This window comes from Vespa mandarinia, chromosome 9 (assembly GCF_050613455.1).
Source record: "Vespa mandarinia isolate Hongniang chromosome 9, ASM5061345v1, whole genome shotgun sequence".
In the NCBI taxonomy this organism is placed as follows: domain Eukaryota; kingdom Metazoa; phylum Arthropoda; class Insecta; order Hymenoptera; family Vespidae; genus Vespa; species Vespa mandarinia.
In genome coordinates, this window is record NC_140818.1 from 2,315,001 (window position 1) to 2,341,704 (window position 26,704).

The 26,704-nt window shown below is 30.0% G+C and overlaps 1 protein-coding gene across 3 annotated transcripts in view; it reads right to left on the reverse strand.

Moving 5' to 3' along the window:
- LOC118446498 (zwei Ig domain protein zig-8) overlaps window positions 1-19,913 on the reverse strand; it is a 201,293-nt gene extending 181,380 nt beyond the window's left edge. Inside the window, exons 1-2 of one of the 3 annotated variants that reach the window (XM_085659255.1) lie at window positions 9,297-9,476; window positions 5,933-6,457 (exon numbers count right to left, since the gene is read on the reverse strand). The gene's annotated coding sequence lies outside the window, so the exon portion shown is untranslated. Of the gene's footprint in view, window positions 1-5,932; window positions 6,458-9,158; window positions 9,477-19,784 lie in introns of those variants that run through there. The other 2 variants (XM_085659254.1, XM_035877213.2) reach the window with 2 other exon arrangements.
- Between the last annotated feature and the right edge of the window lie 6,791 nt (window positions 19,914-26,704).

The window sequence follows — 26,704 nt, forward strand, 5'->3', positions numbered from 1 at the left end:
CCTAGGTAAACCACAAGCTACAAAGCAATTTTATAAATCAATTAAGAGATTTTTTTAGGTTAATTTTTGTGCAAATTATAAAAAAAAAAAGTTCCTCCGGGCTTGTAATTTTATAGACTGAAGATAAATAATAAAAATAAAAAAAAAAGAAAAAGGAAATTGATTCCAAATAGCTTTCGGTCCATCCTTCCTGTATATACGAATTTATACGCACATATGGATAGAAATAACGTAATAGAAATATAATTAAAACGAGTTCCCTAGCGTAAAAATCTATTATTATTTAGATGCGTTAGTAATAAAATATGCCATTTGAAGAGTTCACTCACTTTCCCTTAGCTTTCTCTCTCTCTCTCTCTCTCTCTCTCTCTTTCTCTCTCTTTCTCACTTTCACCTTTATATATCACAGGTACTCATCTAACGAAGCTTTTTAAAGATAGAAAGTTTTCGTGGTCTTGGTGACGAAAATCTGTTGGAAAATTCATTTTCGTTAAATATTCTTTCGCGGCTTTATAAAACCCCGGATGGTAATGATAAAGTACAATAAGATTTGTAATTCTCTAAAAGCCGGAGATATAACAAATTTAACTAATATATCGTATGAAAAGTTAGAATAAAATATAATAGAATTGTTGAATCACGTAATCAAAGTATGCTTTTAATTTCCAATTAATATTTGTGAAAGCTCGACAAAAAAGAAAGAAAGAAAAAAAAAACAGAAAAAAGAGAATAGAAAAAAAAGCGACAGAGAGGAACAGAAAAAGGGAAAAAAAAGGAAAAAGAGAAAATTACCGTACCGTTGGTTATTTTCTCGCGCAAAGTGCATATTTACGATTCAGAATTGAAGGTGGTGCGCTCGAATCGTCTTTGTTAGTAGTTTTAACTGGGACGCTTGAAAAATACGGAAATGGCGTATAATATTTATGTATAATATAAGCTCGAACAAAAGCTTCTCATAAATATAACAACGATAGAACGTTATGAGACTAAAATAGTCGCAAGGGCCTCACTGATCAAAGATCCGTAAGACTTGAAAGCATAAAAGCATAACCGGATCGTATTAAAAGCTGTATAAAGCAGAAGCTGTAAATATTTCGCTGCTTCAGCTTCAGCTTCACGTTAATGCTATATATTCTGTAATCGAAGTAACAATTTATCTTCAACATAATATAATACGTAGATATACATATATATATATATATATATATATATATATATATATATATATATATGTATGTGTGTGTGTGTACATATGTATATGTTAATTAATGATGTACCCAAAAAGCTTCCAGAATAATTAAAAAAATCAATATAACCTTTATCGAGACATTGCAAGTTAATTTTCATTTTTCTTTTCCCATATTGTAAAACTATTAAAAGTCTACGAAAATTTTCTCTAAATTTTTGAAAAAGACGAATTAATGATTTTTTAATTTTCGCCTAAGAATTTTTGTATGTAAGTACATGTATGTATGTCAAATACTATCACCAAAAAAAAAAAAGAAAAAAAAAAAAAAGAAGGGATAAAAAAGCTAAGGAAAATTTTTGTAATTTCACATTAGCTAAAATTATGTAAAAATATTCGATATTAAACAAAATCAATGCCCAAATTTTTCAATGACCAAATCTATAACAATGAAATCATTAATACTTCGAATGACATTGATAATTCTTTACAAATGTAATACCAAAATACATTCCCCTAAGCTAAATAGATAATTATCTCTATCGTAACACTATATTACAAAAAATTATTAAAATTTATCAAACTTTTGAAATATTAAACAAATAAGGAATAAGATAGTTGAAACGGCCCTTGTCTCTAATTTCTTCAAAATTAACTAATTATTAACTAATTATACACAATATGATACCAACCAAATAAATCGAATTTCCTTATTGTCTTTCTTAAAGGAAGCATAACGCTAGCTTAGATACATTATCTTCTCTGATGCTCGTAATTAGAAAACGTACTGTTATCCAACTTCGTCCCCTTTTATATTTCCCTCTTTCTCTCTCCCGTTCTCTCTCTCTCTATCTCTCTCTCTCTTTCTCTCTTCTTTTCTCTTTCCAAAGCTGACGAGTTTCACAAGTTCAGAGGCTTCGAAGGAGGTCCTTGTTTCACGGAATCCCTGAGCTATCCACCACCACTACTACCAGCACTACCATCCCCTCACCTTTCTTTCTCCCTTCCCTGCAAACTTACTCACACCAAAACACCGTTAATAGAAAATAGAGAGATCGCAAAGAGCATCGAAGAGGTGGAGTCAAAGAGCGTACTTCAATTTGAAAAGAAAAATCCGTGGCGCCGCGAAACTCGAACTTTGCTCTACTATTTCTTCTCCTAAACTATTTTTGTCTTTTTATCTTTCTTTTTCATTTCATTTATTTACTTCTTTTTTTTTTTGCTCTTCTTTCCTTTCTTCTTCTTCTTCTTCTTTATTTTCCTTTTTTGTATCTATATTTCGTCTTTCCATTTTTTTGTTCACCCTTTCCACTTATTATCGTGAATGAAACGTGAGATGGATAGAAAGAGACGAATTTCATCTACGGAGAAGTGTCTTCCTTCCCTTTTTTTGCTCTCTCTCTCTCTCTCTCTCTCTCTCTTCCTGTTTCTTTTCTCATTTTTTTTCAAAATTATCCCAATAATAACCGAAAAAGTTTGTGCCGTGCTAAAATTTGTCGATGATGTATGTAATTTGACCGTCCGTTCGATCTATCGATCGATATTGCGTTCGTGACATCGTGATTTCTCTTTCGTTAATCTTATAGAACGGACGTGTCCTCACGCACGCATCTCCCTCGCTTCTTTCTCTCATCCGCCAAAACCACCGTCTGTCTCACCCTCACTCACTTCGACGATAGAAAGAAATAAGCCAATCATTTTTCTCCAATAAATAAGAAACGACACGACTTTTACTTTTCGAATAAAATGCGGTATATCATATTTCCTGAATTTTTTATATTACATATAAAAAAGAAAGAGAGAGAGAGAGAGAGAGAGAGAGAAAATATGAAGGCTCGATACGTCGACTCGTTAGACATCATTCGTACGTGATTAACATTTTTCTCGAGAAATGAATAGAGGGATGGAGATGTATCGTGAAAATTTAATATTCGCCTTTCATTTTTATATCCATGGAAAGAGAAGCTTCTCTACGAGAGAAGCAATAAATCGGGAAACTCAATTCCTATATACGTGTATATATATATATATATATATGTATATATATATATGTATATATATATGTATATATATATGTATATATATGTATATATATGTACTTGCGTATGTATATATAACTAGTATATGTTCAAGTCATGTACATACGTATATATAAGTAGGTACGTGCTTTTGCGATATATAGGAAGTGTCGTCCATTTCTCGAGGAACCATGATTCGATTACCTGACGCGTACTATGCTCGTAAAATCGATTTCTCGAATCATAGTCACCGTTGAAAAATGTTTTGTAAAATAAAAAAAAAGATATATATATATATATTTATATATATATATATATAATATATCATACGAGCGTCAACTTTTGAGCAACTATTTTTGTATGTAAAATTCTCACGGACAAATATATTATTCGGAAAAATTATAAATTCTTAACGATTATTCATTACTTGTTTGAATAATTAATCACGTATAAAAATCAATATGTGTGTGTGTGTGTGTGTGAGCGCGCGCGTGTATGTGTGTATCATACATCTATTCATATATGTATATTTATTTATCAATTAGATATAAAATGGTAATAAATAAATAATGAATAATATTTTTTAATAATTATTGTTCGAATAATAAATATTATTGTTACGTTCAATTATTATTATCACTTACAATGATCGACGTATATAAAATAATATCTCATTAAAACGTAGCGATTGAGATTTTTATTTTACGATCGTATTACAAATTGCATAATTTCATCTTTCTCTCTCTGTCTCTCTCTCTCTCTCTCTCTCTCTCTCTCTCTCCCTCTTTCTCTTTCGAATCGATAAATATTCTCAAGCATCCGGCGGAACTTCTTCTTTTCTCAAATCTATAGGAATTTTTAAAAGAGAGACTTGAGATAAAGAGCGTACAATTTTCCTTCTTGGCACAAAAACGATTGACTGACCTTTCCTCTTCTTTCCTTCTTTCTTTCTCTCTCGCTCTCTTTTCATTTTTCTTTGTAATTTTTAGAAACAAACGCACTGAGAATAAATTCGGTTACGGTTCGCCACAAGAGAGAATAAAGTTATAAAAATGAATACTTTTTCGTTTCTCTCTCTCTCTCTCTCTCTCTCTCTCTCTCTCTCTCTCTCTTTCTCTCTTGTGTCGCAACCCCGTTGTCATCGAGAGTATTATTATTTATTTCTTTTATTTATTTATTTGTTTATTTATTTTATACGTTTCTTATTTCATCTTTATTTTTAGTTACATTTCGTTAGACGAATCACGAATTTACGAGCTATATACTATTCGAACATAATACTTACAATCTTTTTCACATTGAGATATACAATTTTATTTATTTTTTAATTTTATATAAAACGTTAGATAGCTAAAATAAATATAAGATAGGCAAAAATTTTCTACAATGAAAATCGATTGAATATACTTTTTCGAGACATTTTGTATTCATTTTCGTTAAAAATCGTACAGAAACCGAGCTTCTATTTCATATTGTAAAATTACATTATTACCCTAAAAATTATTGAATGATTGATTTTTATTATAAAATCATTTAGAAATTTTTGGCATGATCTGTATTTGCAATAAATTCAAAATCATTTGTCGTATGGAAAAAATGTAAACAAAAATTCCATATTAAACATAATTTATTAAATATATATATATATATATATACATAAAAAAAAATAAATAAATAAATAAATAAATAAATAAATATATATATATATGATATAATAGTTTTATCACAATAATACGATAATTTATGCAACTTATAATAAGCTATGATTTCCAATGAGATTTCTCTAAATAAACGATTACGTAGCCGTTGATGTCGAAAGATTGGAAGGGCGACAATAAATGCAATAATTTATTTGTAAAACAACGACTACAATAATACACGCACGCATGAACGCATGAAAGAACAAACGAAAGCACCAACGAACGCACAAACGTCGCACGCACGCATATGCTAACATATGCACATGCACAAACTTGATACGATACGATACGATACGATACGATACGATACGATACGATACGATACGATATAATAGTTTTATCACGAATTATCCATGCATCGACGCGAAAATACAATCGATTTTAGAGGTACGAACGACGATGGCAGAGAAGTAGAGTTGGATGGTTCGATTAAAATGAACGAGGTATCACGTTACAGAGAATGATAGAGTACTGTCACTACCTCTTTCTTTCTCTCTCTCTCTCCTTCTATCTTTCTTTCTTTCTTTCTTTCTTTCTTTCTTTCTTTCTTTCTTTCTTTTTCTCTCTTTTCCGGTATTTCGTTAAAAACAAAGCGACTTTTAAGTAATCACGAAATAGAATGCCGCGAAAGAAATAGAAAAAGAATAAGAACAAAAAAAAAGGAAGAATTAAAAAAAGGAAACAATAAAAAAGAAATAGAGTACGTCGTTAAAAAAAAGAAAAAGAAAAAATAAAAAATTACGTTCGAATTGTGACAGGAAACATAGATGAGCGAAACGATAGGAAATGAAACAGAATTCACTGTATGAGAATTACACGTGTTATTATAGATCCTAAAGCTATAAAAGGAATAGTGAAAGGAGGAGAGAGGGGAGGGGGAGAGTGAGGGGGTAACTGGATGAAGGTAGGTTGGTTGTTTGGAGGGAAAGGATGGAAATACGTTAGCGTTATCTCAAGGCTTCTAAATCAGAATTATCGTTCTGTGAGAGTAAGCGTAAATCGACGAAAGTTTAGTGTCTATAACTAACCTGTTCGTTCTATGATCCTCTTCTCTCTCTCTCTCTCTCTCTCTCTCTCTCTCTCTCTCTGCTCTCTGCTCTCTGCTCTCTGTCTCTTTTCCTAACACACTATCGTTCTTCTCGATGACTCTATCCTCTTCTATTTTCCTATATTCTTTTGCCTTGAGCGACGCACAAAATATATTGCAAATCTCCAAAAAATCTGTCTTCTTTCTTCTACGTTCACGTTCAAATATGGATGACGATGAAAATATTATTAATATTGTCTCTCTCTCTCTCTCTTTCTCTCTCTTTCTCTCTCTTCTTTTTCTCTCTTATATTACTTTTATTAATCTCAAACCAACACGCAACACAATATTACATAGTTTTCACATCTCGACGTTATCGCGTCAAACCGACACTCTACGTTGTTTATCACTTATTCTAAAAAAAAAAAAAATCGTCTCACGCGAGTTCACTTTTTCCTTTCGAAGAACCGAAGAAAATAATTCGAAATATGATATCACATTTAAGATGAATCAATCCTGTTAACACCTAAAAATTGTTTGTAATCACGATATTTTTTCATTTGTATTTTAAAAAACAAACGAGGAAGAAAAAAGTTTTACATTAATTATTATTATCAAGAACAGCGACGTATATATATATATATATATATATATATATATATATATATATATGTATGTATATATGTATATATGTATGTATGTATATATGTATATATGTATGTAGGTTGTAGATCGTTATTAAGAAAAATTAAATATAATTTTTTTTATTTAACTATTTTTCGCCTCCGTCTTTCTCTCTCTCTCTCTCTCTCTCTCTCTCTCTCTCTCTCTCGTTTATATGCAAAAAAGAGATAGTTAACGTTCTAGATATAACGATACTCGAAGCAAACAGTATGCTCGAAACTAAACGTACGTGACATGAGCTTGGAACGATCTAACACGACCAACGTCGCTCTTATATCGATGCCTAAGCTATAAAGGAACCTCCATCGAGACGATCGTAGAGAGTAGGAGGAGAAAACTCGCACCTGCTGTCGATACCCTATTCACTCCTCGTTTCACGTTCGAAATAAACACATCGAAGGGGAAGCTGCCTTTGGCTGAACGAATTTGAAAAAGAAAAAGGAAGAAAAAAAAGGAAAGGAAAGGAAAGGAAAGAAAAGAAAAAAAAAAAAAGAAAAGAAAAGTAGAAAGACTGATTCACTGAAATAAAAGAAAAAGAAATGAGAGAGGGAGAAGATAGAATTAAAAATAAAAAAAAAAAAAAAAAAAAGAAACAAAAAAAAATAAAAAAGAACAAAACCAAACAAAACTAAAAAAAAAAAAAAAAAAAAAAAAAGAAAAAGAATAAAATGGGAACACAGAAGGAAAATAATCGAAATGAAAACTCGCAAAGATAATCAACGTAATTTGCTTGGGGAAAAGAAAAAAACAAAAAGGAGAAACAAAAAAAAAAAAAAAGAAGAAAAAAACCCGGCCTGCAATTAACTGCAAATGGAAAACTTTTAGAAGAACAATCCTTTTTAAATGAGAACACGGCTCGACGCTTTGGTTATTTACTGATGAAAAAAGGGAATGAGAAAGAAAAAAAAAGAAAAAAAAAAAAGAAAAAATTACAAAAAGGTTACAGGCCGATATAATTTTTTTTTTCTAAATGTCAAGCTCCTCTCTTTTTTATTTTTAATTTTTTATTTTTTTTCAACTATCAGAAAATACTATATTAATATTATCGATCTTCGACGAACGAATTGTATTATTATAGAGCTTCGACGATCAATGACATATTATTAGCAGTTGAGAGAGAGAAAAAAAGAGAGAGAGAGAGAGAGAAAGAATAAAAGAAAAAATGAAAGAAAGAAAAAAAGAAAAATAAAAAGAAAAAAGAAAATGGTTAAGACAAAAAATAAAAGAGGAATCTTGAAACGATTTAATCTTATAAAAGAATCGAGGAAAGAGAAATACTCGAGTTATCATCTGGTTTTAGTATCGTTCTCTTTTCCTCTATCTCTCTCTCTCTCTCTCTCTCTCTCTCTCTCTCTCTCTCTCTCTTGCTCTCACAGTCTATAAATCACGAGGGTCGCGACATCCACCTATTATCCTCTCTCAATGTCTATCTCCGTCTCACTCGCTTGTAAGGGATCTTTTCGGGTATTCTTTCACATAGTCGAGAAAGTGGGGATTGCGTCGCCAAAATCACGACGGCGTGGCTTTGGGCGTGCCCCAGTTTTCCACTGACCGCGGTAAACTTTATAATCCGTTGCTAACAACCATGCCATCGGTAAACCATCCTAAGTAGTCATGGCACACTCACGAACGAACGGACCGAGAGAGAAAGAGAAAGCGTAAACTCGTGACAACGATAAACCACGCGATTAAATTTACATAAAGAAGAAACGATGAAGATTAAAGAAGAGAGAGAAAAAAGATAGATAGATAGATAGATAGATAGGTAAAAAGAAAAAGAGGGAGAGAGAGAGAGAGAGAATGAGAGGGAGAGGGAGAAAGAGAGAGAGAGAGAATGAGAGGGAGAGGGAAAAAGAGAGAGAGAGAGAATGCTATTAGAATTGTATTAGAAAAAGAGAGCAAATGACAGGCTCTCTTCAGGATCGAAAATCCTCTTTTCTCTCGGACGAATATACTGTCGTCGTGTGTGTCTCAAGGGATAGAAGCTAATGAACGAACTTTCCAAGCCGATCTAACGGGAACAAAATTGCCGGGCGTAACTTTTATCGTTCCGGAAAAGTTTTGCCTTTCTTTTTCTTTCTTCTTTTATTTTTTTTTTTCTCTTCTTCCACCTCTCCTTCTTTTTCTTCTTCTTTTTTCTTTAATTTTTTTTTCGTTCCTTTTTTTTTTTGTTTCTCTCTTTTTTTCTATCTTATATCGGATCCTTTTTTACATATACACAGATGATACGTATGTATGTATAATGTATGTGCAAGTGTACACGCAAAGTCACGATAAAAAGTAGAATATTACTTTTTTAAAGTTGAAATTTAATAAAATAAGAAGAAAACAACCACGACTTTCGAACTTTTTCTCTTTCGTGATATCGATGTATAATTCAAATTTTCGAATTTGTATTGCATGACGATAACGACGATAAAAAAGAGAAATAAAGAAACAAGAAATAGATCTCTTACTCTCTCTCTCTCTCTCTCTCTCTCTCTCTCACACACAGACACAATTCTTTCTCTATAATTAAGAAGATATTAATTAAAATGACGCACTAATTAAAATCACTTAAGATCGTCGCTGTCCTTTTTCTTTTTCTATCGAGACGAAAGTATAGAGGAAAAAAGAAAAGTAAAACAAAAAGGAAAAAAGAAAAACAGTAAAAAGGCGGAATGAAAAGCAATGTACAACACTGTTGAGAAAAGAAGAAAACCGGTGAAAATCAGATTTTCCTTTTTTGCAATCGATAAAAATCTTAAAACAATTATTTATATAATATGAAAATTCGTTAAACGCATATAGGAGAGTACACGCGGTCTCGCGAACTTTTCGACGACGCGGAAAGCTTCCGTGACCGGCGGTTGTTCGTTAGGACTTCGCCAATGGACTGCCGTGTGCCGCGGCAAAAGCTACGGCGCAACACGCCGACGCATCTACCCCCTTAAAGTACCTCTTTCCTCTCCTCCTCTTTCTCCTTCTCTTCTACCTACTCCTCCTCATCCTCTAGCACCTCCTACGGGTACTACTCCTTTGTCGCACCGATACTGTGGTCTGTTTTTCTCTCTCTCTCTCTCTCTCTCTCTCTCTCTCTCTCTCTCTCTCTTCCTCTCTTTCTCACTCGTAAGTTTACAGAGAGAAGGAGTGAGACAGAGAGAGAGGGGGGGAAAGGGAGAGGAAGGGATGAATTAGAGCAATGGACCATCTTCGAGAGACTCTTAGAAAAAAAAAACATCTACCCCTTATTTATTTACAATCGATAAGTTCGGCTACACTATAACTATAATACACGAGAGAAGTATGGTCCTTCCATTCGACAAACATTTATGACAGAATTTCTCAAATATCTATGAACAATCAAATAATATTAATTTGATGATCTATGTGTATATAGGTTATATGTAGATTTAAAAATTAAATTTAATTAATAATATTAATTAAAGTAAAAAAAAAAAAAGTAAAAAGGAAAAGGAAGCTCTAAATAATTAAATTCGCAAAAAATTATTTATTTCATGTTGAACACTTTCTCTTATTGATCTAGGATATATAATATGTATAAGTATAATGTGAGTTTAAAAATTGAATTTAATTAATAATATTAATTAAAATAAAAAAAAAGAAAAGTTAAATTCGCAATAAATTATATACTTCTTGTTGAACACTTTTTCATGTTGGTCCAGAGAGAGAGAGAGAGAGAGAGAGAGAGAGAGAGAGAGAGAGAGAGAGAGAGAGAGAGAGAGAGAGAGAGAGAGAGAGAGAGAGAGAGAGAGAGAGAGAGAGAGAGAGAGAGAGAGAGAGAGAGAGAGAAAGAGAGAGAGAGAGAGAGAGAGAGAGAGAGAGAGAGAGAGAGAGAGAGAGAATTAAAACAGTAAACTGTTATAATGCTAATGTATAAATTTATTATATTACACAAGAAACGCTTCTGCTTATTTGGATACTATTTTTATTTATTAATTATAAATATTTTATAAAATGAATTGTCAGTATATATGAATATTTTGATCAATATAAATAATGAAGTGTTAGTATCTCATCATGGTACGTAACTGATATTACGTATGGATATTTTATTATAAATACTGATAATCTATTTAAAATGCTGACTAAACGTTTAAAAATACTAATTAAATCTGTCCAAAACAAACGCATAACCGTAATAAGAAATGGACATGGAAAATTAATTTGGACTAAATTAATAATATTAATTAATTTTTCACTAAACAGATATTTTTGTACGATATCACGAACTTCACCCTTAACGTTACGTATGTATATACATATCTATTTACGAAAAAGATAAAACGATATCTTTTCATCTTCGGTACGATGTTGTCCGCTTAAATAATCTCCAAAGACCGAATGATCAATTTCCTATCGAGTTCGATCGAAATATACACAAGCTCGAAAACAAAAATTTATTTTAATAGAAAAAAACATTTCTCGATGTACCGAGTATATCGAATTATAAATGAGAAAGATTGTGTTTATATCTCGAAAGGACGTATGTAACAATGTGTAAACACGTGACTGGGTCCCCAGGTCAACTTGGTTACAAGATTTATAAGGCACAATAAAATTTGATAATTTATACCAGTTATAACTTTGCCGGTAATTACGTCAATGAATTTCGCTTGAATTTCACTTGATTGTTTACATACTCGTAGAACATATACATATGTAAATAGGTATGTATATATATAAACCTAATATCACACGATGTTACTATTAAATTTTTAAATACATTCAAAATATCACTGATTAAAATAGTACTGTGTAATATATATACATACATATATATATATATATTATATTATTAATTATATAATATAATAATATAATAATATAATAATATAATAATATAATATATATATATTATATTATTAATTACATAATATAATAATATAATAATATAATATATATATTATAATATTAATAATAATTATAATAATATAATATATATATATATTAATAATATAATATATATATATATACATTTATATATATTAATATATATATATATTAATAATATAATATATATATATATATATATATACATTAATAATATAATATATATATACATTTATACATATGCATTTATATATATATATATTTATACATATATTTATATATATAAATCTATATATATAATAAATAAATAAATATATATACATTTATAAATGTACATTTATATATGTATATATGTATATATATATATATATATATATATATATATATATATATATTATATACGCACGTATGTTGTACATATGTATACGTAAAGAGTTATTCTTATGAAATTCGCGTTCTTCATAGCCAGTCGCGTGATTTATGTAGGTGGAATAAGAAAATCGAAATAACTGAAAGAGCGAAAGTTTAATAAAAACGTCTCCATTAAGCCACGCGTAGACTCTACGACGAGCGACGAACTAGAACTGAGCGAACGACTATATCTCTTTCCTCGAAGGTGTGAAGCTGATCGATGGAAAGCATCGATCAAGCCCTCGGTCGCAAGCTACATTAACTTTATATTAAATACTTCATCATTTTCTAAGACATATCGCGTAAAGGCCGATTTCGTTGGCAATAGTAAAGACTAGGATTTTCTATGATCATTTTTTTTCAAAATCATTATCTTTATAATTATTATTATTATTATTATTATTATTATTATTATTATTATTATTATTATTATTATTATTATTATTATTATTATTATTATTATTATTATTATTATTATTATTATTGTTATTATTATTATTATTATTATTATTGTTATTGTTGTTATTATTATTATTATTATTATTATTATTATTATTATTATTATTATTATTATTATTGTTATTATTATTATTGTTGTTATTATTATTATTATTATTATTGTTATTGTTGTTATTATTATTATTATTATTATTATTATTATTATTATTATTATTATTATTATTATTGTTATTGTTGTTATTATTATTATTATTATTATTATTATTATTATTATTATTATTATTATTATCATCATTATTATTATCAAAGAAAATTTTTTAACGCCCAATTGAATGATCAAGTTTGACAGTAATCGTCAAAATTAGACTCTCTTGTACGAGGACACTGATTTTGTTCTTTTTTTTTATTTCGTTTCATTTTACAAAAAAAGAAAATTTAAAATAAAAACTACTAAAATGTGATACCTACATAGATATGTTCGTACTTATCGGAACAGTAATATTTTAAACGGAATATTGGCCAAAAGCATCGAGAAAATCTGACGATCTTTCTGTTTAACTTACTGGTTATAGGCTACGAAGATATACAGGAGTGTTACGAACTCAACTCTCAAGATTCCACTTCATATATTAAGAGTAATTAATTAAAATGCAATCTATAAAGTGTTAACTCAAACATTTATACTAGCAACTTTCGATCATAACATATTTCTCCATATCACTATCAATTTGATATACGTCAATATTTATATATGTAATATATATATATATATATATACAAACACATGCACAGATGCACGCACGTATATACATATATCCGTATACGTACGATATATACCTGATAAAAATAATCTATTAATTTTCTATATAATATCATAAATAAATTTTATATGAACTATAATAAAATATTTGTTATATATATATATAATGGATAAAATAAGTGCAATATCAAAGATAAGATAAAATGATTTTTGCTGATGTGAAGAACGTATTCTTTAAAAGCTTTTGTGTCAAAATCCCTTAAGCTTCTCTTCAATAGCGGCAGATAATACGAAAACAGAAGAAACAGAGCTTTGCATTTGCTTTATTTATTTCTCCTTTTCTTATTTCTTTTTCCTTTTCTTTTTCTCTTACCCTGGGCGCTCACAGTTTTATAATTCTGATAACGATCGGGTAACTAAAATCTCAGTAATATAAAAACTTGAAGTTTTAGAAGGAAACATCTCTGAATATTTTCTCTGTCTGATTCTCACTCACTCTCCTTCTCTCTCCCTCTCTCTCTCTTTCTCTTTTTCATACTTTATTAAGGAAAATGCCAGTTTGTCAAATTAATGAAAAATTTCCGAAAAAGAGCACGTTTATTGTAAAAACGTTCATCATTATGAAAGAAATATAAAGGGGACAAATTACGTTTAGAATGTTATACAACTCGTCATTCAACGACATAACCACGTAGACTATTGTTAATATTGCCGAGATTGCACATGCAATAATTGTTTGATATACCCATAACAGATGACAATGACAGAATAACGTTCTCTATATATATGTACATATACACTTGTATACACATATATGTATAGTTAATACAATATATATAATTTATATATATATATATATATATATATATATATATATATACGTATTGATTTAAAGTCGAAAACACTTGCGAACAACAACGAATGAAAATGAAATATAGAAAATACGTACATGTATGTATGTGTATATATGTATACACAAAGCAAAACTTGTTTCCCGCACGTATTAACGTAGAAATACGCTACGTTCGAGCCTGTATGAGGGAAAATATATAACAGGATTGTTTAAACTTCGTACAAAAGAATATTCTCTGTCAGACGTTCAAACGTAATAATAGCCAAACGAAAAGAATAGGAACAAAAGAAAAATATTATATCGCGTTGTTTATAATGATTATATTACTTTTCATACGTATGTATGGAATATAAAAAAAATAAAAAGTTCAATAGAATTTCTAAACATATTTTGAACGTTCTTGCAAGCTCGTGAAATCGTCAATTAATTATTTGAAAAGTAAAAAGAAAAGATATTGGATGAATATGAAATGAAATTCTCTTAGATGAATTTAAAACATGAAAAAAAAAGAAAAAATGAAATATTGTTCGTTCATTATAATAGAACACATTGCTAGTATGTTATTTCGTATAGTAACTTATTATTGATCGCATTAGAGTAATGGAGTATTTACGAAAATAATTGAAATGTCAACAAAATGATTTACGCTAGTCGATAATGAAATTGCGCGGTTGGGAATATGCAACCATTTATACCTATGATTTAATGAATTTACATTAAATACAAAAAAAAAAAGAAAAAAACAAAAATGTAAAGGAAAAAAATCTTCGGAAATTCATAATCCAATAATTAATACCCCTCATACGAATTTAATTTCTTCCTTTTACGAGGCTTTATCCGGATACACTCGTAGTTTAAAAGTTAACGTCAACGACATTCGAGACGCATTTAATCTTATTGCATCGGCGTTCAGTGTAAAATCGATTTGATATTGATTCGGTATCGATTTAATGCCCGAGGGCTCATATTTGAAGTACTCTTCTAATAATACGAAGACCGCGTGAGAGAACGATACGATCGGCTATAATAGACACCGTTGATTAGTCGGGACTAGGTACACACCTTCAAACGACACCAACCAGTCCTTCCGCCACCTCCCCGTCCACTTTACCCCACCCAATCCCATGTTATAAGCATATTAGGCGTCCGGGAAATGGAGATTCCCAGCGAGAGATAGGGGAGACAATAATTTCTTGCAAATTGCTCCATCCGTACCAAGTGTATACGGAAACTGGTTGAACCATAAGAAACGAACCATGAAATAATATCAACGATGATCATCCAATCAACTCATCGTGTTTAATCGATAAAAAACGACTGTGTGTGTCTTATATAAAAAAAAAAAAAAAAAAAAAAAGAAAGAAAGAAAAACATTTAAGAGGTTACTCAAAAACCAAAATTGTCAATGAAATTATTATAAAGTTATTGTATTTGTTATATTTAAGACTATTCATCATCTATCGCTCGTAACGTAAATGTAATTTCAATGAGAAGTATGAACAAAATATAAACTACGAACACTATCCTCGATTATGAGCCTATTTTAACGCTGTGTTAACTTGTGTAGCATCGTCTATCCCTCTATCGACATGACTTAACAAACGAGATAGGATGTGACAAAAATTTTCACATATAATAAAAATAATAGATACATCTGATACAAATAAGAAATAATCATATACCAGATTATATATCTCTAACAATATGTGGATTAATTGAAAAGTTCTTCATTTTGTACAAACTTTATACTTTTTCTTTCTAAATAATAAATAAGAACGAATAAGAATAATAAAGATATTAAAATTTTTCAATACGTTCCTCGTAGAAATTATTGAAAAATTCTATTATACTGTATCAAAACTATAAATATCGTAAATATAAAATAATAAATACTTTAATATTTAAAATTTGGAAATTTTTAAATTTGGAAAAGTTTTGAAAGATCTCACCACATGGAGATTGTTGCATTTGAAAACTCACGAGCTAACGGTGATTCTATTTTAAAATGCGCGTTCGCGAGATAATATAATTGAATTTTCGAGAAAATAAAATTAAGTCCCCGTTAGAATTTTAAATCGTGCCAGAGAACACACCCACCGATACCAATGCCCGCCGACACATACGCGAGTATTCTCCTTATCCTTCCCGTATTCTCGTAAAAATCAATGATGAACTGAGCCATTCGATGATACTTCGGAGTCATCCGATCGCAGATGAATCTATCCCTCGACGATCCTTGGAAAAGAAAAAGAGAAGATGAAGAAGAGAAAAAGAAGAAATATGAGATAGAAAGAAGAGCCGGCGAATGAAAAGAAAGGAGAGCCGTAGAAAGAAAAGAAAGGAGTGCCGAAGAAAGAAAAGAAAAAAAAGCCGAAGAAAGAAAAGAAAAAAAAGCCGAAGAAAGAAAAGGAAAGAGAGTCGAAACGTACGCGCACGTGAGAAACTCAGAATGAGAGGTGGACATATTGAATATTGCTCCACTTGACCAAAACCAGAATTCGAGTTTTCCCTACTGAAAGAATGAGACCCGATCAAGGCCCATCTCAAAGACCCCATACCCAAGTCCTTCTCTCGATGATCTTTCCCTCGATGTTCTATCCTGAAAAGAAGAGAGAATAAAGGAGATAGAAAAGAATAGTAAGAGAAGAAATTTAATAAGAAAGAGAAGAAGATTAGTTATAGCAAGACAAAATAAGTAGAGAAAGAGGAAAAAAATTGATAGAGGAAAAAATAGAAAGTGGAATATCGAATGGTCTTTCCATGGATGATCTAACATAAAAAAGAAAAAAGGAGAAAGAGAAGATAGAAAAGAACAGAAATAAGAGAAGAAATTTAATAGGAAAGAGAAAAAGAGAAGAAGAGAAAAAAAAAGAAACCCGGAACGCGTACGTGTGCAAGAAAGATGAAATTCAAAACGAGAAGTGGACATTTCGAACATCGTTCCACCAATCAAAACCAGAATAAAAATTAAATATTGAATATTAAAATTGAGCTCAATATTTCCTGCTGAAAGATGGAGACCCATTCAAGGGTTCACACCGAAGAGCCCTTCCCAAGGGTCTTAGCCGAGAACTCTATACGATGGTGAGACAACAGCCCGCACACTTATGGGTCCAATCTATGAATCTCATCCAAGACTAATAAATAATAATTAATAAGAGTAAATAAAAAGAAATAATAAAAGTGAGATGGAAAAATTTTCTATGCGTTTCTTCAAGAAATTATTTTAGAATTCTGATATATCCAATCTAATTTTCTATTCAAGTATGATTAACAATGTAAAGTATTTTATATATATGTAAGTACTTTAATTTTTAGATTGAAAAGATATTTTTGAAAAATGCAACCATTCACTGAGTAGCACTTACATACTATAAGATTTCAATATATCCCAAGTACTCTCGATTTAGATCTCACCACATGGAAGTTGCTGCATCTGGAAATCCATTTATGGCCTCTCCTACAAAAATCTGAACCCGTGTATATTCAACACGATCAATTTTAAATCGATAGTATATGTATTAATCGATAGTATATAATAGTATATAGTAAACGATCTTCGTAATGTTATTAAAAATCTTATAGTGTTTAAATACGAGGTAATTATATTTTATATATCTTCTACATTGTTTAAATGTTAGTAAAATATTAGTTTTATCTTTGTCGGAAAATAAAATTGAATTTATTTTATATTAATCGTATCTTACGATCTTTATAATGTTGCTAAAAATTTGCCTATTGTTTAAATATTAGCTAATTATACTTTATGTATCTCATACATTTTTTAAATGATAGTAAAATAATCTTATTTATTAATTCATTCCCTCCCGAGTTCGCGATTTATATTTGTCAAAAGATTAAATTGATTTTATTTTATATCGATTGTGTCTTACGATTGTTGAAATATTGCTAAGAATGTCATATTATTTAAACATTAATTAGTTATGTTGCATGTATCTCGTTATTACTTAAATTTTAGTAAAATAATCTTATTTATTAATTATTCCTTCTCGAATTCGCGAAACTACGTGGAACTAATTGAAATGAAATAAGGAAAAGAAAAGAATATATATGTATGTATGTATATTACTTATACTAATGATAAAACTCTTAATTTAATTTAATTTAATTATAAAAAAGTAAAAGAAAATAAAAAATTCTGGACACTAATCTAAAGAAATAGTATTTTCTCTTAAAGAAATATTATTTTAGTAACGCGTGGCTAAACTTGAAGAACTTGGCACACATCCCAGTGTGCTTGTTTCAGCTACATGTGCACCTTTATTCAGTGCACTTTTAGTGGTCCCCACAATTGCCATACCTTATACATTTCGTGACTATAACTTTATACTTAATAGAAATAAGAAGTATACTACTCATGAAAGATAAAATTATTAATTTAATTTAAATTTAAGAAAAAGAAAAAATTGAAAAATATATAAAACTCGATTTTAATAATAAAAATGCAAAATATCAAATAATTCTAGTCGCGTAAAAATGAGATCTTGGCACACTTTCTTGTATGCTCAGTTCAATTTCCTGTCCACATTAGTTAAATGCACTTTCAATCCCTACAATAGCCATATCTTATAGATTTCGTAGCTATGATTTTAATATTTTATTAAAATAAAATTTTAAATTTAATTAAACTTTAGAAAAGAGAAAATGTGCAAAATTAGTCACTCGGCTTTAACGTAAAACTTGATTTTACTAAAATAAAATAATAAATTTAATTGAACTTTAAGAAAAGAAAAAAGTGCATAATTTATGTCTCGATTTTAACAATACAAATTGATAAAATATGAAGTAATCCTATTTGCATACGCGTGGCAATGTGGGAGAAGGAATGTTATGTCGTCTCAGTTTTTTAAATCTACACTCCTACATCCATCATCATAACATCATTTTGAGTGACAATATGGTAAAATTAAAATATGACTAAGAGCCATTCTCGAAAGATTCTAAAGTACTTTCGAAAATAATTCAATAGCCTAATAGTTACCTTCTTGAACCACACTTTGTGAGGGACTTTCCAGTATATAGCCTCTTCTTTGCTTTGTGCCCTAACCACTACTCTAGAGTAATTAATAACTACCGTTAATAACAAAGAACTAAAACCGTCGCTTATCCTAAAACATAGAAGAAAAACTGATAAATCTAACTCAACTCTAACACAATCTTGAAAAGAGAAATCGAGAAAGCATGAGTTAGAGAAACAAAAATTAGTATATTAATTGCTGAAAACCTTTTGTTAAAAATTAATTTATTCTAGGTTCTACGAACTGTGATACTATAAATCTCTTTGTCTTTTATTAATGACTCTATTCAACTTTTCTCTTCCAAAAGCAATGACTTTATTCAACTTTATTTATTCAAAAGCAATGACTCTATTAAGACTTTTCTTTTTTTTCCAACAAAATTGATTAAACATATGATTAATTTTTATTTAAAAATGTAATAAAAAAATCCTTGTATACTCCTCCTTACAAGCGATTATTCTAATTATTATAAAACAAATCATAAAAATTTCGCTTGTAATCCAAAGACTATTCATTGCAAATGTTTCCTTGCTCATTTCTTATTAGAACTCGTGAATATCGACTCTTTGCTATTTTCACGTGAGAAAAATATTTAAAAACACATTGAAATATTCAAAATTTCAAATAATTATAATTAACATGTTTGAATAAGAAAACCCGAATTCTAATCTAATAAATAAATCAAAAAATAAGAAATCATTTCGAAAAAATTTACTCATGATTACTCAATGCTTTTTTATTAATTAATTACAACTAATTATTCGTGCCGATTCGGACCTTTCACCCGATATAATATAAATAAAAATTCACTTACTACTTAAGAAGTTCTACGATGGCTCCAAAACACTCTTCCGTGATTTAAGTCGAAATTGAAAGTGGATAATTCGTAGCTGTTTGAATATGAGGTAGGTCGACATCGACGTTGATTGAAATCCTCTTCAATGATTCACTGATTCTATTAAGCGTTAGTTATTTATTAATGAATGATCATTGAATTTATTTCACGTAACTCTACTGTCTTTTATAAATAAAATCTGTGCGACTGTTAAAAAAGCAAAAATTTTACGAACAAATACTGATTCTAACAATTGCATTGCATGCATCCGATGCAAATTCACTTGTCGTTTAAATCACGAAACGTGAATGAACAAATACTGCTTTTACTTCGGAAATTTTGGATTTTTATTTTAACGATAGTAACACTCGATTTCATCATTGCTTCGCACATGATTTTAATGTGATGCATGTTCTCAAAAAAAAAAATTACAAACAAAATAATTAGTATTAATGTTATAATAAGCAACTGAATGAATTATTCAAGAAATGTGTGATATAAAAATATACTTAATTTAAATTTTCATTATTACTTGTAGGAAAGACATTCTTGAGAGAGTTTCGATGATCGCTCGTCGGAATACAAAGTCAAAGTAATCGTCAAAGTCGATCAAAGATTTGATTTTGTTGACGTCACATATAGCCAACAAACACCAATTCAAAATTTAAATCTAATGCAAAAAAAATTAAAATTATTTTAAGTCTCTCGTACGTGGCCGTCTTTTTAATATTTAAAGGAATGTATATTATTGTTTAAATATTAGTTTATTGTATTCCGTGTAAATTATATATATTGTTTAAATAATTATAAAATTATCAAATGTATTAAATTATAAGTTTTCACGTTTAGAAAGAGAGAGTTTCGATCATCGCTCGTCGGAATGCAAAAGAAAATTAACGAGAAAATTATCAAAGTCGGTCGAAAGTTCATTTATGTTCATAGTACATGTAATCAACGATTTTCCTGAGCGAAATTTAGATGATGTGAAATATTAATGTAAAATTATTTTGTATTTAATGCATACTACGTATTATGTAATATTAAAAAAGAAATGTATTAATGTTTAAATATTAATTTATTATTTTCCATGTACTTATATATTTTTTAAATAATTATAAAATTATTGGAAATATAAATTATTTCATCTTAGTCGTATGAAAAGAGAGAGCTTCGATATTTACTCGTTGGAATGCAAAAGAAAATTAATTGGATTTGTGTCAAAGTCAACCAATAGTCCGTTGTTGTAAACTTTCAATGTAAATAATAACTCCGTATTCTAAATGTAAGTGAATTCAAATATTAAATTATTTTATCTTATTATTTTATATTTATTGTATGCGGATCAGAAAATCCGAGCATCAGTTTATGTACACAGCCAAGCAAGCAATCGTTTACTTTACGGAAACAAAACGCACACAAGCGTTTATATGAAAATCAATAGTTTACAAGCTTTTTCTCTTTTACCACAAAGTTTAAGTGACGGCATTATAAGAAACTTTTTTTTCATGAAAAATGTTTAAAACAATATTTACAACAATGGTGAGTCTAGAAGTAATTTTTGATTGATTTTAATGAACATGGTCTTGTTTTAAAGAAGAAAGTTTAAACGAGAACATGGTTTTATCGAATTTTTGAAAAAACTTCATTTTTATGCATAAACTGTTTTCGAAGAAACAACATTTTTAACGCGATTTTTTTCAAAGAAAATAAAGTTTTTGTAATAATTTAAGAAAACCGTGTCTTCGCTTAAACCCTCGTCTTTAAAACAAGACCTTGTTCATCAAAATCGATCAAGAATTACGTCTCATTGAATTACTCATTGTTGCCGTAAACTATTATAAGATCAGAGGTGAAGAACAGCCTTAAAATAAATTTTGTAAGCTCCTTTACGAAGATTTCTCTACAAAGAAGCATAAAGGGTTGCCTTTCTCCGGGCGAACAATTAACGAATGAAAAAATATAATTCTATCTAGATGAAAAGGATATTTTACCGTAATATTTTATACGAAGAAAAGAAAATAATCATTTATCATTTGTTGTTTGTATTTAAAATAAATTTTATAAAGATTTTTCTACAAAGCACTATAAAGATTTTTCTATCTCCAGACGTAAGATTAAAAATGATAAAAACGTAATTCTACCATGATAGATGAAATTTATTTTAACGTTACATTTATACCATCTAACGAGAAAAGGATGTTAACCAAGAAGAATCATTTCCAAGTGGCTGCCTATGGTAAGGTAAGTCGAATACTCATTAACCGTCTTAAGGTACTTATATCAAAAGAACGCTTAATACTCTCGTACAGCTCATTACTCTCTTCTATAGGTTGAACTTTGACCGTATCCACGGTACGTAAAGCGATTACAAATATATCGCTTCACTATATCCAGGTCCGCCATTACGGTAACGCAAGGATTCATCCATACGCAAGGAGCTCCTACCATCACCACCAAATCCCCTCCCCCTCATCACCCTCCTCGCGATACTCCACCTAAAAGCCATAATAACATAACTTTTAACGTCGAAATAACTGCCGATTTCTGCTATAACGCGTTCCCGACTTGTCAAGCCTCTTATTATAAAAGTTTTCGCGAGCTCGGATTAAACTCGTTCGTAGAGAAGGTCAAAGTTCGTGCTGTCTCGCTCGCGGAAAAATTCATCGGTGATTCTATTCGTTTGTCGTCTTTATAACCGTACCGAATAAACCGAAACTTTTTATGGAAAGTAGTACGTCGGTTAATCTCCTACGTGACCGGCGACGTTCGATTCAAGTCAAACCGTTTAAAACGATGGTTCTCCATAAAAGAGATGAAGTTTTTACTCTTTTATGTATTTCATCAATACTGCTCAACCGATTAAAAGTTATAATAATAATTATTACTAAATTATTAGGTGGAGCGGAAAGTAATGTCGCTTTCTTAAATTAAATTCAAACGAATAAATTTTTAAAAATTTTTAACAATTTTTAACAATCAAATATCGGAAATGCGCAGAAACGACATTACTTTCCGGTCCATCTAATATTATTAAAATAATTAAAAATCATTACTAAATTAATCTCGATATTTTTCATATCTTTTGTTATACTTAAAAAGGAAAAATAATAATAATGATAATGGTATCATGAAAAAAGACATGAAAATTCAAAAATTTACGTTCGAATGTCATCGAAACGAATCTAAAGAAAAAAGAAAGGAAAAAAGGAAAAAAATCGGTGTTATTCGTGCGATTAATTCGTCACAATCGACGACATCCGTAGAAAAAAAAAAGGAGTAAAAAAGAAAAGAAAAGAGATAGATTTGCTTCCCGTTCGAATGAAGAGAAAAATGAAGAGAACGGGAAAAGGAAAAAGAAGGGTGAATCCGTAACCACAAAAGTGAGAGGAAGAAGAGATACCATGAAACGGTTCCACTCTCAGCGTTCCTGAATGCATATTTCGAGCCACCCCTAGTCACCTCGAGCCAACTCGAGCCACCCCTAAAGTCGTCTACTGCTTCTCGTTGGGAAAGTAGAAATGTGTGTGTATGTGTGTGTGTGTGTATGTGCCAGCGCGCGTACTTATGCTAAAGCATACACACAAGAGACAAAGAGAGAGAAAGAGAGAAAGAGAGAGAGAGAGAGAGAGAGAGAGAGAGGGAGAGAGAGAGAGAGAGAGAGAGAAAGAGCGCATTGTGCCAGGCCGCGTAGCCCGTTTAATTAGCGAACAAATTAAACGTCGGGACGGCCACATCCGACATGGCCGCGCAATTAGAGGTATTATAAATTAATTATAACACCGTGACGCAGCCAGTTTTGTGGGATTCAATCTCGGAATGGGCTCACCTCCTGCAGCCCAAATGGATGCCAAACAACTTACGTATCCATCCTTTAGTATACTACCTCTTTAACCCCCGTCTCCCTCCCTTCTCATCTCTAAAATTTCTACATTCCATTCGTGAAAGAAGAGAAGACTATCTCCAATGTTCCCGATTAAAGATGATATTTCTTCGAGAACACCTTATCGCTGGACGTGACCTGTATGTAAGTAGATACATAGCTATGCGAGTAACAGTGACGCTCCTGAATGGCCAAGAACGACGACGCGTAACGGGTCCATTGTTAACCGTGTCATTGTCGAGAACGAGATAACGCTCATTGTACAGTCGCATTACCATTGTTGACCCTTTCACTGGACAGCAACATGAATTTACTTTGATATACCTACCTGTCAAGGTAAATATTTATCTATCTATAGAAAAATAATATTAATTCCATTATCGTGAATTTAATTTAGAGAAAACAATGGACTTACATTACAACTCTATATTTATTGATTAATCGATAATAGGTTAAATCGTTCCTTCAAAAGTATTCTTGTGTATATCTCTCTTAAAAATTCTAATCATTTAACTTATAAGTATCCTGATAAGGAATAGGAAGCGATTAAACGTAACAACCAACTGACAGCACCTGTTGATACTTGGCTGGCCATAGTTTCAGGTTGCACGTGCATACACTCGTCTCTTCCTGCATACATGATTCTATATAATTATAATAATAATAATAATAATATATTATTATTATTATTATTATTATTATTAATATATGTATAAAGAGAAGTCATAGTTGTCGATGAAATCAAGGGTTTGTTGTTATATATGTTGATAATATATGAAAATCTTGTGATTTTAATTTATTCAAAATTACACACGATTAATATGGAAGATAGATATATCGATAATTATTCCTCTGAATGTTCTATAGTGTGTGCCTTACGCTATGCAACCCTTCATATTTCATCGATAATGTTGTTTGCGAATGCCATCTATCGATAAAAAGCCCCTGTACAATGATAATTTTTTTATAATTATTGCATCCAAGTAACAATATGTTGGCTACTAATAGGGGATTTAATAAAAAATTTTATTACCTTAAATAAACGATTTCCATATTCAGGAGCAATTTAAAAATAAACTTAATTGAATAAAAATCAATGAATACTAAAATCGAAAAGTGTCGGAAATATTTTGTTAAGGGTCTGAATCAAACGAGTTCAACTTTTTTCTTACTTTCCTTAAAAGAAAAAAAAAATAAAAAATCGGTAAGTTCTCTCTTTCTCTCGCTCTCTCTCTCTCTCTCTCTTTTTTTTTCTTTCATCGGCAGAGACTTCCCGTACTCTGATAAATTCAACCGCACGAATCCGTCCATTAATATTCGACGTACGCCCGTTATTATCTTTCGTTCGTGACCGAACGTGCGGCACCTTCCATTATATTGTCGTTCGTGGAGATCCTTCGAAAACGCGCTACAAATTGTTTACGAGCAATATACACTCGTCCGGTTCATCCACGACTTCACCACCTACGCATTTTTTTCTACCACCTCAATGTATTTGTATTCCGAACAAGTTTTCTCAGCGAACTTATCGATGAATTTATTTCGCGTATCGATTCACAAACAGAACATGCCTGATACATCTCTTTGAATAGTAATAGTAATAATAATAATAATAATAATAATAATAATAATAATAATAATAATAATAGTAATAATAATAATAATAATAATAATAATAATAATAATAATAATAATAATAATAATAGTAATAATAATAATAATAATAATAAGCCCCATGAGATAATGATATGGTAAGTTTCGAAAAAGAGTTATCGATTTTTGAAATCATCTGGTAACTGTTGGCCCACCCAGTACTTCGTCGTTAGAAATCATCATAAAGAAAAAAAAAGAAAGAGGAAAATTTACGTTTAAATAAAAAGAAAAGAAAAATGATAAACAATGATCTCATTTTCTTTTTGTATAAAATATAAAAAGTTTAGAAAATATGTTCAAATATTAACACGTGATACACGTAAAATTATCAAATCGAAATTATTTGAAAAAAATCAATCATCAATTTCAAGTCGATCTATCATTTAACCATTTATATATACGTACATAAAACATAAATATTGGATTTTAATATGAAATTTAAACTGTCGAATAGTTTAATAGATACTTCGGGCAATTTTGAATATAATTGTCTGTTTTTGACATTTCGCTAATATCGACGAGCAACGAGATTCCTAATGAATTCTGTCGAAACTAATACGAATAGAGAAACACTAGAAAGAGAGTATATGAGAGTATAAGAGAAAGAGAAAGAGAAAGGGAGAGAGAAAGAGAGAAAGAGAGAGAAACGGAACAATCTAGGAAATATCCTTTCAACGTTTACGTGCTTATTCTCGTGATTGTTTCTGCAATTCGTACATACATACGTACGTCTGTATGTATGTATGTATCTATATACGTATGTGTATATAGAACGTCGAAACAAGTATGAATCTCGAAAGTTAAGCTTAACGATACCACAACTTCGATTTCGTGCACCACTAAACAATCACAGTTGGATAGTTAGAATTTAGAATTCCTTCGTAAAATCAGAATGATTGATACGAACAGTATACGTACATATGATTGATACGAACAGCATACGTACATACATTGTGCGTATATCGAATATATTACTAACGAATCATACTATGTATATTCCTATAAAAGTATAAACATATTTGATTTAGTCGAAAAGAAAAATTCGACAAAGTACTATTCGTCAATGTGGATTTGTTAAAACGGCAAAATAAATACAAGATAATGATTTAAATATAATTGTTTTTAATATAAATATACATACATCTAATATTATTGATAACATTTCCTCTATTACGCATACATATGCATACATATGTATATATAACTGTCACTCAAAAGCTATATTGATATAGCCTCTATATAATAAAATAAAGTAAAAAAAAAAAAGTATATAAAATAAATGAACTCGTAATAATGAAAACCTTTTCTAAAATTTCTTTCGATATATGAATATAGGATTAGGCCAAAAATTTCAAAGGGTGTTAAA